Source organism: Nymphaea colorata, unplaced genomic scaffold (assembly GCF_008831285.2).
Source record: "Nymphaea colorata isolate Beijing-Zhang1983 unplaced genomic scaffold, ASM883128v2 scaffold0295, whole genome shotgun sequence".
NCBI lineage: Eukaryota > Viridiplantae > Streptophyta > Magnoliopsida > Nymphaeales > Nymphaeaceae > Nymphaea > Nymphaea colorata.
Window position 1 is genome coordinate 24,099 of NW_022204801.1, and position 14,183 is coordinate 38,281.

At 35.3% G+C, this 14,183-nt stretch overlaps 2 long non-coding RNA genes across 6 annotated transcripts; both read right to left on the reverse strand.

Moving 5' to 3' along the window:
* Positions 1 to 1,492: 1,492 nt before the first annotated feature.
* Positions 1,493 to 14,018, reverse strand: LOC116244758 (uncharacterized). Of its 5 annotated transcripts, none has more exons than XR_007572203.1 (5): positions 4,940 to 5,038; positions 4,603 to 4,680; positions 4,243 to 4,390; positions 3,057 to 3,190; positions 1,493 to 1,806 (listed from the first exon to the last, which is right to left on the reverse strand). It is a non-coding gene; the product is annotated as an uncharacterized LOC116244758 (long non-coding RNA). The 5 variants fall into 5 exon arrangements; XR_004170271.2 differs by having other exon boundaries at positions 1,495 to 1,806; positions 4,586 to 4,680; XR_007572202.1 differs by lacking the exons at positions 4,243 to 4,390; positions 4,603 to 4,680; positions 4,940 to 5,038 and adding exons at positions 13,579 to 13,726; positions 13,922 to 14,018 and having other exon boundaries at positions 1,494 to 1,806.
* On the reverse strand, positions 5,160 to 8,578 carry LOC116244755 (uncharacterized). Its single transcript, XR_004170272.2, has 3 exons — positions 8,361 to 8,578; positions 8,206 to 8,277; positions 5,160 to 5,367 (listed from the first exon to the last, which is right to left on the reverse strand). It is a non-coding gene; the product is annotated as an uncharacterized LOC116244755 (long non-coding RNA).
* Positions 14,019 to 14,183: the final 165 nt, after the last annotated feature.

Sequence of the window (14,183 nt, forward strand, 5' to 3'; positions counted from 1 at the left end):
GCATAGGAAAATGTCATAACAATAAGTAATTTAGTAATATGACATTCTAATTGGGCTCGGGTGTGAGTTGGAGCTGCACCCATGTCTGGTGCGCACTCGACTCGATGCGACTCGGGTAGGGCAGCAAAATAGAAGAGTCCGGGTGACTTACTTTTTAACTGCTCATCATATTTTTCACTTGGTCTAGTTTTGTTTTGGATTTGTTTGCCAATCCTGTAATTGGAATGTTATTATTATTATTAATGGGTCATATGGATCTTAAGTCTACAAATCTAGTTTGAGATATATCAGTGATATCAAACCTTGTGACTTAATAGACTATTGGCAATCAGAACAGTTTCTTGTTGTTTATAAGGATTGATGTCTATTTATAAGACATATTGATTCATTAATGTACCTAAATATTATAATTGAAAGAACCCAAAATTCATAAAAAAAAAAAGTAGGACCGAGGCAAAAACTTTTAAGAAAGATATAATTTTTGAAAGACAAAAACTTAACAACAATTGTGGTTTCGAGTAAGAAATGACATGCTATGATTTTTGTGGGAGCTTCAGCTCTCCTATGGACGCTAGGATGAAATATATTCTGTTGGTCCACCCAAAATATTGAGAATAATAGTTGAAAAGAATGAAGGCTATCTCAAACATTTTATTCTTATTGATAATGTGGTTTAAATAATTATGTGTTTAGGTTTTCTATTTTTCCCGATAATATATCTTTTACAAACAAATGAGATGTCACGTTGAAAAAGACAAACACTTTGCTTTTTCCTCTTTGATTTATTCCAACCGTGTCCCTCTATTGCTACTTATTTCTCTTATTTATTGTCACTTGTTTGATTGCTGATTTTAACCACCAAAATCCTACTTGGAGCCAATACTACAACAAGAAATACAAATAGGGCCACAAATCAACTTTGACACCTCTCAATCAAGAAGGTGCGAGAGAGAGAAAATTTCAACATGAATGCTCCAAAGATGCAAATGGCAAAACAATTAACCACCTACTAGTAATTACACCTGGCAAAATGCTTCTCAAACAAAAGACTTAGATCTGAACCGATGATAGTCTCATACACATCTTGTGCACAAACTTTCTATAACACAAAGAAACTGTCCAGGTCCTAATTGCTAAGATCTACAAACTTTCAGTTTCTGGTTACTAGGTGGCCCATTGATAATTACTATGATGAAAAGAGTTGCTCATTGAAACATAGTGTATGGAATCAATGATGATAGACGGTTGTTATCGGCTCATTCTCAAGAAAACGAGGAACATAGCACAGATCGAAGCGCGGCACTTGTCAGGCCTTTGCCTGATAAGCCCTTTATGCACCGACAATCACGAGAAAATATGCACAAAGAAGTTCATCAAGCACTTCTACTCATCTATCAATACACCAAACAAATTCCCTGCAACAATAAACTTCAACGAAAATGGTCCATTTTTACATGAAACTTTCCAACTTTTTCACAAATGAAAGCGTTGAAGCATTATAAACCACATCGATGCAAAAGAAAAGTAGTGGCAGAACGTTTATCACTATAACCATTGTTGTTAAATGATGATATAGACTAGGTAAACTGATGAAGAAAAATAGGAAACTTTGTATTGGTTTTCAAACTTGACATGTGATGTCTCAATGGTAGAAATCCAACAGGATGACTGGGAAAAAACCAAGGCAAGCAATGGCAGCCTAGCCCAAGCACCTCTTCAATCTTCCCAAACAAATACTTGATAGCAACACTTGGCGGCTCCATTGGCTACATGAATACTCATATATAGCTCCAAGAAACAGATTGGCTGCAAAACCGAGTGATGAAATTCACCAATTAGGCTGCTCTGGCGAAGCCATAAAACAGGAAAGAGAATGCAAGCATAGACATATCCATATAAAAAACTAAAAACGAAAGGAAAAGAAACCCAAAAGAAACTTAGCTTTAGTAACTATTCCAGCTTATGAAATAAACAAAAATTTTTATCAACCCCAAGTCAATTTCAAATTTACAATACCACAAATCTACAACTTGAAGGAGTTTACAACACCTTGTCCTAAATAGGGATGTTAATAAATCCAATATTTGACCGAACCACATAAAAAAGTTGGATGCAAATGATCTCAACTTAGAAGTAATCTCAATTGTTGTTGCTCTACTTACTTACTGAAAAACTTTATTGGTTTTGAACCCTTGAGGCATGAAAATGCATGTTTTGTCGGCACTGGAAGCAACACAAACGCGCCCACATGTTTGGAAAAACCACCGTTATATGTCTATACCGGTGGTTTCTTTCGTCGTTGTATCAACTTATAGCGGTGGGAGACTTCGCCGCTATAGATTACTTATACCGGTGCTCATCATCGCCGATATAGGTCATCACCGCTATAGACCTACAGCGGTGCTTTTCTGCACCGGTATACCTTAATATAACCACACCTACCCGACTAGTAAAATAGGCCAGTTTTGTTGAAGCACACGCCCCACATCGATGAGGCGTGCACTTCAAGCGCCTGATCCTCTCTTTATATCTCATTCTATTTTCTTTTCATATAGTCACATTTTTTTTTATTTTTAGAGGAGGTTCATGTTTAAACATATTGATATGTTTAATAAACTATACTCAAAATTGACTTACTATTTTGAATTCCGCACTCAAGGAACTTGCACTCTCTATTCATAGTCGGGCTTCCTAATATTAAATAGTTTCTCATTCTAATTTGATTTATTGATCAAAAGTTGCAGTCCACGTTTTTTCCTATTTCAATTCTAGAATTTCCCTTGCGATTCGGCAACGCGATTGTGATAATACAATTGCACAAAAATGATGCGAAATGTTTTGAGGAATGTACCTCAGTTTGATACCTAAGGTCTTGGATGTCTGTGGTACTGAACCTAAACATTTTGTATTCTTTCCATATTTTTCTCTGTGTTATTTTTCAACCTCGCCGTATAATATCCGAGAAAAACCATGCAGTTCAAAGCTTCGAAAGGTTATTTCTAACTATGCTACAAAGTAAGGAAGAAATCCTATATCTAACAAGGAAAGAATCTTACCAAGCTTTTTAGGAAATATGGGTTCGTTGTCACTGTACTTCAATAGTCCACCAAATACTCCACATCTTTTGGTGCAAATACTTCTATGGGTTTTTCAATTTGGATCTACTCAAGAAAAAACTGGATCGGATTAACTGCACATAAAAAAACATTTGCATAAGAAGAGAGAGACTTTAAAATCACCACTGTGATGATAACAGTGGTTAGCAACATGAGTTATTTGTAACAATGGTTCGTTGACGCCGTTAAAAACCCGATGACAATATAAAATCTTAGAGTAAACTTAAGCATATTTTGTAAACAAATTTAAAATCATTTATAAAGATGTTTTAAAAGTTTATGAAATTTCATTATATTATCTGTGTATAAGTTTCATAAAGAAATCCTGACTACTAAACAATGGTTGCAAAATGATAATAACTGCAAATTTAGCCAAAGGTGTAGCAATTTAAATCACAAAAGTAATCGGTTTTCTGAAAAATTTAAAAATATTTGAGAATGATCCTCAAAAAATGAGTTCACAATTGTGAACTATCTAATAATTTAAAATTACTCAGTAAATGTCAACTTATTTTGTAAAGTAATTTAAAAATCAATTTTGAAAAAGTCGTTGATATTTCTTTTAAAAAGCTTTCAATAAATATTACAGAATAGTGCAAAAATTCTACAAGAGATTTGAAAACAATGACAGAATCTTGAAGGAATGTTTAATTTTTTATTCAAGTTCAAAATTTTTTTTTGGAAATAAAAGTTTTGGATGATCACGAAGACAAATTTTTGTATACGTTTATGAGAATATAATAATAGATGAGAAATGCTTGCACGAGTTTTGAAATAATCATTAAATGTTCATAAACATAATTTTGGAACTGAAAAAATAATTAACTTCAACACTATTTTGATCCTAAAAGCAGAGAAAAAGTAATCAAATTGCCTTACTTAAGAACACATGAAAATAGATAGAAATGATTGCATGAATTTTGAAATAATCACAAAACCTTCACATACAGAATTTCGAACTAACAAAATAATTAACTAATACTAGGTCTGATCTCAAAACCACAGAAAAAGTAATCAAATTGCCTAAGCCTAAGGAAAACTAACAGAATGGCCGCTTCAGAAAAACAACTAAAGAAATGAATAACAACTTTGCAATTTCAGCACAACTAATTAAATGACCACGAACCTTGCAGCTTCAGCCAAATAAGGGTTTAAAAAGTCAATCACAAGATATCTTAAGAACGATACCCAGTGCTGATGCATAAGATCCCAAGCCTTCCCACTCAAAGCATAACAGATAATAAACTAATCTGTCATGCATTTTGATAGACAGCCTGTGCACAGGCAAATAAAACATGAAACTACTGTCAGTTAAACAAGAAATTCAAATGACTAGAACTCAATTAAATGCAGCGATTGTTTTCTAAAGACTAGCAAAAACATTGGATTTCATCCATCGATAAATAAGGATAAGAACCAAAACAAATGCTTTCAAAAATCAAATACCCACAAAATATTGAATCCCCTACCATCTTTGACATCTTACTTGTCACCATGGGAAGTGCCGTAGTTTGCTTCTCATTCAGTTTTTGGCACACCTTTAGCCCTCCACAACTTTACAAGCCTGCCACACGCATTAGACAACTATGAACGAGAGATTGGTAAAGCAGACCGGACAGCAACTTCTTCACAACAAAAAATGAGACCACTTGAATCCCATCCTTGACAGCTCAAGTACAAGATTCGCCAATCTTATCTCTCTCTCTTTCTCTCTCTCTTAAAGTATCCCAACTCAAAACAAATTTTTATGCAAACTCAAGCAGCAAGGTACCTCACTATAAATGCAGCTACATGAACAAGTACGAGAAAAATCACCACCATACCTAGCTTGACAAGCTTCAAACCTCGTCTGCTTTTGTCTATGAATCAAGTTTCTGCCCATGACTTCCTCAAAACACCAAGTTGGGGTTCTTCAAGCACCTACAACAGGTCAAATATCCTTCATGCATCCAGACACAGACCACACATTGTCTTACTTCACTCTATAGATATCCTAGAATTGGATGAAAGAACACAAAACAAAAGAAAGTGTCTTGCCTTAAATGAGCTTCTCGCTTCAATTGGTTCCTTCCTCACCACCTGGTCCAAGACCCACTGGACAGCACCTCAATGACATGTTTCTAATATTAGCTGATCAGCTTCTTTAAGAGTTTATCATCAATACAGCATCACTTCCCTTCCTCAAACCAGCTAAAAGGAGAAGAAAGGCTGACCTCACCCTTAAATGGTGCTGAAGAACAGCCCATGATCCCTGAAGTCAAATCAGCCGAATGAGTGGTTCCTTTAAAAAATAAGAGATGCCTTCCACAACTATCAAACACCAATGACCATATGCATAAGCATAGACATATTTTCTTCTAGCTGAATAAGAAAAGCAATTTTGTGGATTTAAATAACAGTCACCAGCAAGGATATATCCAGGTAGAAGGCAAATATTGGCAAAGGCAGAAGACAAGGCTTTCATCCCTGCCTAAATGGGTTTCTGTCATTTGAAAAATGTTCTGTTTTTCCAGTGGTGCTTATATCATTTCATCTAAGAAAAGCATCCATAATTGTCATTTCTAAAGGCTAACATGGAAAACTTTAGGCAAAGATGGATTTCGCTTGCCAATCTGAGAATGGCAATTTGCTGTGCAGAGATACCAGTTAGATGAATTAGATATTGAACTACACGGTGCCTGTTGATAACACAACTGAAAATTTATTGAAATTTTGACAGAGGTTAGACAAAAAATGTCCATTGAACAAAGGATAGACAAAAGTTCAGAGCTCTGACTGAAAATATTCAAATCTGAACATAAGCTAAGATGATTGTTCTCTGGATCAGTGGTACATGAAAATTGTATAATCTCATTCTTTGTTTGTCTCCTAACAATAGGGAAAACATGTCCTCTCCAGCTCTCCCTTATTGGACAACGCCAGGTTGAAATAGTTGAAGGGGTTCATGTCCTCTATGTAGGAAGATACACATCTCCCTTAGAGGAGATCAAGAATGCTTCCTACCAACTTTTACAAAGTGTTGGGCCCAAAAATAATCAGCTCAGCAAATAGGTTATGCAAAAACAAAACTCTCTCTCTCCCTCTCTCCCTCTCTCTCTCTCTCTCTCTCTCTCTCTCTCTCTCTCTCTCACACACACACACACAGAACTCCTAGGATCAAAATTAAGCCTGGGCATCGAGCCCAGGCCCGAAAAGTTCAGCCCGGGTCGGCCCGGCGGGGCCTGATTCGGCCCAATTTATTTTTTTGTATTATTTTTTATATTTTAAAAAATATTGTACATTAAAAAATATTTTTATTTTAACCGGGCCGAGCCCGAGCTCGGATGTCGGGTAGCGGACCGGGCCCGTAGTAGATTTTCGGGTGTCAGGCCAGCCGGATGCCCAGGCCTAATCAAAACTATGCTGCAGTTATGAATCATCTTTAAAATTCAAACTTTTCCATAAAACTTGGTAGTAAATGCAATTATATAGAAAACAGATCCTGGTCCCAAATCAGTTCCATGGTTCCCTTCCGCTTTGACTTTATCATTCAGGTAAACTACACGGTACTTTATTCCTATCAATTTTCCCACAGGAACATCATTGATACTCTCAAGTACTCTTTGTTTATTTAGTTCTTTCTACATTCTAGATATACTTTTTGTTCCATCATCTATGTTTTTATGCATTTATTTCATTATGCTAACTGTGAAAGCCTTTGTTATTAAGCTACATATAGTTTTTATCATTTATTACTGCTCACCTACATTTTCTAAAAGTTTTTAAATGCCAAAATTTTCAAGAGAGTTATGAAGCATTATCAACAGAGCTATGTTCTTGAAGATTTTGCCTTGCTAAGGTTGTCAATCACTAACATTCCAGGGCCATATGAACCTATTTCATGAAATGCACCGAAACCAAAGCAAGCCATCGTAGTCTCCTAGATAAAAATAAATAAACACCACAGATCTTGGGCAAATCCCAGGAGGCTCACAGAAACCAACATGTCTACATGATTAACTGTGAAAAATAGCATGTCAACATTATCGAAAACAAATAAGTTCTTCTGCAATAAAGGAATCAGAATCTGACAATAAAGCTTTGTTTTCATGAACTACCAAACCGAGAACCCATGAATAAACAAAAAATGTCTAGTGCTTTGCATTCTCATAAAATTTAATTCCAAACCCTTGTGGCATGAGAACAAGTTTAATTCGTTCAGTTTTTCCTTAAATATTTTACAATGGGTAACAAGGTCCAGAAAACAAAAACTTAGTTGTGATATCACATGCATAGTGCACTGTGACTCTTTTAACTTCACAAAGATTGACATTACCTATATCTGCAAATGCATTAATCATAAGAGAGCAAGACAACAGACTTGTCTTATCCAAGATTCTTTGATAGAGGCATTGGATTGTGCATGTACAAGAAATGAGAAGTAAAGGAGCCCTTTTCAAGTTGAACAAGTTCAATGCAAAGAAATATGAGTTTTCCCTCTCAAATGGCATCTGCATTGAATCGGGCCCACTGATAAACAAAGTAAGCATGACAAAGAAGAAAATAAAGCATCAACAACACAGGAAGTGATTACCCTTAATATGTGCAGAAGTATCCTTCACAATGACAATGAGACTCATTTTTAACTCATCCATAACAAGAGAGGTCATTGCAAACAACAGCAACTAGCTGATTGCAACCAAATGCTACAAATGACACCAAGTACTGCATAACTCAAGGCAAAATAAAATTGAAGTACCGCAACCACATTAAGAATATCAGGAAGCAAACTTTGATGCTCTGGGACCACGGGGAGGAATCTGATAACACCTTTAATATGTTTTACCATTGGATTTTCAACCTAAGGAACATGGAATTGCAGTACTTCTATAAGCTATTTCCATAACAACTGTTGTATGTTACCATTGGTTTTTTAACCTAAGGGCATTACCTTCTTCTCAACAGATGCAAATTATCAAGATACATGATCATGTTCCAAGCATCTCAGCACAACATTGATCGAGTCAATCACAAAGAAACTGAATTTTTTTTGGGGATAAAGCAGCTATGTCAAACAACATCAATTATTGGACGATCAACTATGTCTTACCCAATTTAGGAACGAATCAAGGTGCTAGCTCACTTCGTAGGTCATGTCCTTCCGGGTAATGTGTACTTTAACCTGTATCACAACCATAACAACATCAGAAGACAACGTCACATTGTGAAATAGACGCAAATCACAAGCAACAAACATCAAATCACCTGGCCACCCCGTTCCGTCCAAAACGATGTCTCAATGCCGACCTAATTCTTGCCGTGGAACACTCTCGATCTTGACGTCCTCTCGAGATCAGAACCCCAGGCGACATGATGTGCCCTTTGCTACCCTAGGTTTTTGAATCTCCTCAAGAAATTGAACTTCCGCGCTCCTGTAAACGAGGGAACCCATAGAGCGAACACGGGAAGGAAGGATAAGCGATGGAAAAGGAGGAACCTGCAAAACACACAGTTCGGAAGCATTAGGAGCCGATGCGATTAAAGAAAAACATCAATAAAATAAAACGATGTCCGATCGTCGTACGTAAATCTTGGGAGAAAAATAATGAGAATCACGATATCTTCGGAGAAAAAGAATGAGAATAACGATGGCTGGTCACTTACGTAATATATGTATTGGTAGTTTCGCTGGTCGCTACTTCGGTGGTTCAACGATAAACCAGCCTTCTGATACTGTTAAATCGGATGGCATGTTCTTAACAGCATTTAAATAATAAACAAAACTTGTGTCTTTTCTTGGGCGGACGTTTGCAGCCTGCGACATTTGTTGATAGTAGATATTAAAACCAAGAAAGTTTATACCATTAGCTATTAAAACATTATAAAACTTACTTTATAAGTGCAAGTTCCATGAAGGCACATAAAATTTGATGTTCTGAATTTATATGTGTTTGACTTTATAAGAATCAAATTCCATAGAATTTGAGGGTTAGAAAGACTAGGAGTCAAAGAAAATTTGGGACATGCATACATACACAGGGTACAATGTCTTCCATTAATTTCGAGCTGACATATTTTTAACCTATGTCATCGGGATGCAGGTGCCGGAATGGCACATTCCAAAAAATTTATGTGCAGCAGGACGGCAAGAGTTTTTTTTTTTTACTTCATTATATATATAACAGAATAAGCATGTATATATTATTATTATAATTTAGTTATTAATGTATATAACATACTTGAATAATTGTATTGCATAGGAAAATGTCATAACAATAAGTAATTTAGTAATATGACATTCTAATTGGGCTCGGGTGTGAGTTGGAGCTGCACCCATGTCTGGTGCGCACTCGACTCGATGCGACTCGGGTAGGGCAGCAAAATAGAAGAGTCGGTGACTTACTTTTTAACTGCTCATCATATTTTTCACTTGGTCTAGTTTTGTTTTTGGATTTGTTTGCCAATCCTGTAATTGGAATGTTATTATTATTATTAATGGGTCATATGGATCTTAAGTCTACAATCTAGTTGAGATATATCAGTGATATCAAACCTTGTGACTTAATAGACTATTGGCAATCAGAACAGTTTTTGTTGTTTATAAGGATTGATGTCTATTTATAAGACATATTGATTCATTAATGTACCTAAATATTATAATTGAAAGAACCCAAAATTCATAAAAAAAAAAAGTAGGACCGAGGCAAAAACTTTTAAGAAAGATATAATTTTTGAAAGACAAAAACTTAACAACAATTGTGGTTTCGAGTAAGAAATGACATGCTATGATTTTTGTGGGAGCTTCAGCTCTCCTATGGACGCTAGGATGAAATATATTCTGTTGGTCCACCCAAAATATTGAGAATAATAGTTGAAAGAATGAAGGCTATCTCAAACATTTTATTCTTATTGATAATGTGGTTAAATAATTATGTGTTTAGGTTTTCTATTTTTCCCGATAATATATCTTTACAAACAAATGAGATGTCACGTTGAAAAAGACAACACTTTGCTTTTTCCTCTTTGATTTATTCCAACCGTGTCCCTCATTGCTACTTATTTCTCTTATTTATTGTCACTTGTTTGATTGCTGATTTTAACACCAAAATCCTACTTGGAGCCAATACTACAACAAGAAATACAAATAGGGCCACAAATCAACTTTGACACCTCTCAATCAAGAAGGTGCGAGAGAGAGAAAATTTCAACATGAATGCTCCAAAGATGCAAATGGCAAAACAATTAACCACCTACTAGTAATTACACCTGGCAAAATGCTTCTCAAACAAAAGACTTAGATCTGAACCGATGATAGTCTCATACACATCTTGTGCACAAACTTTCTATAACACAAAGAAACTGTCCAGGTCCTAATTGCTAAGATCTACAAACTTTCAGTTTCTGGTTACTAGGTGGCCCATTGATAATTACTATGATGAAAGAGTTGCTCATTGAAACATAGTGTATGGAATCAATGATGATAGACGGTTGTTATCGGCTCATTCTCAAGAAAACGAGGAACATAGCACAGATCGAAGCGCGGCACTTGTCAGGGCCTTTGCCTGATAAGCCCTTTATGCACCGACAATCACGAGAAAATATGCACAAAGAAGTTCATCAAGCACTTCTACTCATCTATCAATACACCAAACAAATTCCCTGCAACAATAAACTTCAACGAAAATGGTCCATTTTTACATGAAACTTTCCAACTTTTTCACAAATGAAGCGTTGAAGCATTATAAACCACATCGATGCAAAAGAAAAGTAGTGGCAGAACGTTTATCACTATAACCATTGTTGTTAAATGATGATATAGACTAGGTAAACTGATGAAGAAAAATAGGAAACTTTGTATTGGTTTTCAAACTTGACATGTGATGTCTCAATGGTAGAAATCCAACAGGATGACTGGGAAAAAACCAAGGCAAGCAATGGCAGCCTAGCCCAAGCACCTCTTCAATCTTCCCAAACAAATACTTGATAGCAACACTTGGCGGCTCCATTGGCTACATGAATACTCATATATAGCTCCAAGAAACAGATTGGCTGCAAAACCGAGTGATGAAATTCACCAATTAGGCTGCTCTGGCGAAGCCATAAAACAGGAAAGAGAATGCAAGCATAGACATATCCATATAAAAAACTAAAAACGAAAGGAAAAGAAACCCAAAAGAAACTTAGCTTTAGTAACTATTCCAGCTTATGAAATAAACAAAAATTTTTATCAACCCCAAGTCAATTTCAAATTTACAATACCACAAATCTACAACTTGAAGGAGTTTACAACACCTTGTCCTAAATAGGGATGTTAATAAATCCAATATTTGACCGAACCACATAAAAAAGTTGGATGCAAATGATCTCAACTTAGAAGTAATCTCAATTGTTGTTGCTCTACTTACTTACTGAAAAACTTTATTGGTTTTGAACCCTTGAGGCATGAAAATGCATGTTTTGTCGGCACTGGAAGCAACACAAACGCGCCCACATGTTTGGAAAAACCACCGTTATATGTCTATACCGGTGGTTTCTTTCGTCGTTGTATCAACTTATAGCGGTGGGAGACTTCGCCGCTATAGATTACTTATACCGGTGCTCATCATCGCCGATATAGGTCATCACCGCTATAGACCTACAGCGGTGCTTTTCTGCACCGGTATACCTTAATATAACCACACCTACCCGACTAGTAAAATAGGCCAGTTTTGTTGAAGCACACGCCCCACATCGATGAGGCGTGCACTTCAAGCGCCTGATCCTCTCTTTATATCTCATTCTATTTCTTTTCATATAGTCACATTTTTTTTTATTTTTAGAGGAGGTTCATGTTTAAACATATTGATATGTTTAATAAACTATACTCAAAATTGACTTACTATTTTGAATTCCGCACTCAAGGAACTTGCACTCTCTATTCATAGTCGGGCTTCCTAATATTAAATAGTTTCTCATTCTAATTTGATTTATTGATCAAAAGTTGCAGTCCACGTTTTTTCCTATTTCAATTCTAGAATTTCCCTTGCGATTCGGCAACGCGATTGTGATAATACAATTGCACAAAAATGATGCGAAATGTTTTGAGGAATGTACCTCAGTTTGATACCTAAGGTCTTGGATGTCTGTGGTACTGAACCTAAACATTTTGTATTCTTTCCATATTTTTCTCTGTGTTATTTTTCAACCTCGCCGTATAATATCCGAGAAAAACCATGCAGTTCAAAGCTTCGAAAGGTTATTTCTAACTATGCTACAAAGTAAGGAAGAAATCCTATATCTAACAAGGAAAGAATCTTACCAAGCTTTTTAGGAAATATGGGTTCGTTGTCACTGTACTTCAATAGTCCACCAAATACTCCACATCTTTTGGTGCAAATACTTCTATGGGTTTTTCAATTTGGATCTACTCAAGAAAAAACTGGATCGGATTAACTGCACATAAAAAACATTTGCATAAGAAGAGAGAGACTTTAAAATCACCACTGTGATGATAACAGTGGTTAGCAACATGAGTTATTTGTAACAATGGTTCGTTGACGCCGTTAAAAACCCGATGACAATATAAAATCTTAGAGTAAACTTAAGCATATTTTGTAAACAAATTTAAAATCATTTATAAAGATGTTTTAAAAGTTTATGAAATTTCATTATATTATCTGTGTATAAGTTTCATAAAGAAATCCTGACTACTAAACAATGGTTGCAAAATGATAATAACTGCAAATTTAGCCAAAGGTGTAGCAATTTAAATCACAAAAGTAATCGGTTTTCTGAAAAATTTAAAAATATTTGAGAATGATCCTCAAAAAATGAGTTCACAATTGTGAACTATCTAATAATTTAAAATTACTCAGTAAATGTCAACTTATTTTGTAAAGTAATTTAAAAATCAATTTTGAAAAAGTCGTTGATATTTCTTTTAAAAAGCTTTCAATAAATATTACAGAATAGTGCAAAAATTCTACAAGAGATTTGAAAACAATGACAGAATCTTGAAGGAATGTTTAATTTTTTATTCAAGTTCAAAATTTTTTTTTGGAAATAAAAGTTTTGGATGATCACGAAGACAAATTTTTGTATACGTTTATGAGAATATAATAATAGATGAGAAATGCTTGCACGAGTTTTGAAATAATCATTAAATGTTCATAAACATAATTTTGGAACTGAAAAAATAATTAACTTCAACACTATTTTGATCCTAAAAGCAGAGAAAAAGTAATCAAATTGCCTTACTTAAGAACACATGAAAATAGATAGAAATGATTGCATGAATTTTGAAATAATCACAAAACCTTCACATACAGAATTTCGAACTAACAAAATAATTAACTAATACTAGGTCTGATCTCAAAACCACAGAAAAAGTAATCAAATTGCCTAAGCCTAAGGAAAACTAACAGAATGGCCGCTTCAGAAAAACAACTAAAGAAATGAATAACAACTTTGCAATTTCAGCACAACTAATTAAATGACCACGAACCTTGCAGCTTCAGCCAAATAAGGGTTTAAAAAGTCAATCACAAGATATCTTAAGAACGATACCCAGTGCTGATGCATAAGATCCCAAGCCTTCCCACTCAAAGCATAACAGATAATAAACTAATCTGTCATGCATTTTGATAGACAGCCTGTGCACAGGCAAATAAAACATGAAACTACTGTCAGTTAAACAAGAAATTCAAATGACTAGAACTCAATTAAATGCAGCGATTGTTTTCTAAAGACTAGCAAAAACATTGGATTTCATCCATCGATAAATAAGGATAAGAACCAAAACAAATGCTTTCAAAAATCAAATACCCACAAAATATTGAATCCCCTACCATCTTTGACATCTTACTTGTCACCATGGGAAGTGCCGTAGTTTGCTTCTCATTCAGTTTTTGGCACACCTTTAGCCCTCCACAACTTTACAAGCCTGCCACACGCATTAGACAACTATGAACGAGAGATTGGTAAAGCAGACCGGACAGCAACTTCTTCACAACAAAAAATGAGACCATTTGAATCCCATCCTTGACAGCTCAAGTACAAGATTCGCCAATCTTATCTCTCTCTCTCTCCCTAAAAGTATCCCAACTCAAA